At 34.4% G+C, this 1,229-nt stretch overlaps 1 long non-coding RNA gene across 1 annotated transcript; it reads right to left on the bottom strand.

The window, feature by feature from the left end:
- Positions 1-381: 381 nt before the first annotated feature.
- Positions 382-881, bottom strand: LOC135530992 (uncharacterized). Its single transcript, XR_010453929.1, has 3 exons — positions 832-881; positions 600-644; positions 382-427 (listed from the first exon to the last, which is right to left on the bottom strand). It is a non-coding gene; the product is annotated as an uncharacterized LOC135530992 (long non-coding RNA).
- Positions 882-1,229: the final 348 nt, after the last annotated feature.

Here is a 1,229-nt window from a genome sequence, read left to right on the forward strand (position 1 = left end):
TCAGAAAAACACATTTCATGAAGTATACCTTCTATCATACAAAACAGTCTTACCTGATTCAGACTATCAGGCCAAGCCAAACTGAACTGTGCTCGTTTAGATATTTTCTTTTCACATTGTCCTTTCCAGCACAATTCCAGCAGCTATGGTTGATGAGTATCTAGGCTAGCCCAGTATATTGTAGGCTGGCTTGGCTCAGTAATGCGAAAATGGGTTCTGTGGTACACAGAGAATACTTTGCACCTTTCTTTGATGTTGCTGCTTTGGTCTGTTCTTTGGGAACTTCACTGTCTAATACAAGCATTGGACAAGACACAACATGAATCTCAATATTTACGCGATTATACATTTTAAAGCCAGAAAAAAAATCCTATCTGTACCTTTTTTGAAGGCTCTGGTTTGGCTTGTTCCTTAGTTTCCTTGGACTCTAATCAAACAAGAATGATAACATATACAGCAAAGGTTCAAACTGCAATTGATTCAAACCCATACTGATTATTTGGTTGAGAGAGAAATGAAGCACACTCTGTGGAAGACATCTATTTAGAGTAAGACTTGCGTTTTTTTGTTTCAAGTCTAAAGAAAAAAGTTATCCATACCATTCTTTGATGAAGCTGCTTTGGCATTTTCTTTGTGAATTTCAGCTTGTAAAACAATCATTGGAGAAGACACAAAATTAATCTAAAGAACTGAGCCATTTCTTAATTTCTTTGCAAGAGCTGGTTTGGTCTTCTCACTGCTAAATTCACCTTCTCAGTAAAATAGTGACTTTCAGCCTCTATCAAGCACTATAAAATTACATATTAACCACAGATTTGAAAACATTTTTACCTTTCTTTGCAGGGGCTGATTTCACCTTTTCTTTAATAACTGCAGCATCTATGTCAAATATTGATACAAACATACATGCAGTATATATGATTATTTCATTGGATTATTGTATAATCTGATATATATCAAACACTAAATTATTGTACAGAATACATTTTGGGGCAGCAGGGAGAACAGTGGTTAGAGTTTTGGACTAGTAACCGGAAGGTTGCAAGTTCAAAGACTACAAGACAAATCTGTCATTCTGTGAACAGCAGTTAACCCACGTTCTAGGCCGTCATGAAAATAAAATTTGTTCTTAACTGACTTGCCTGGTTAAATAAAGGTAAAAATTATATATATATTTATATATATATGTTCTTAAATGTAATATACTGCTTATCAAACAATACACATTT

The sequence above is a fragment of the Oncorhynchus masou genome, unplaced genomic scaffold (genome assembly GCF_036934945.1).
Source record: "Oncorhynchus masou masou isolate Uvic2021 unplaced genomic scaffold, UVic_Omas_1.1 unplaced_scaffold_14770, whole genome shotgun sequence".
Classification (NCBI taxonomy): Eukaryota; Metazoa; Chordata; class Actinopteri; order Salmoniformes; family Salmonidae; genus Oncorhynchus; species Oncorhynchus masou.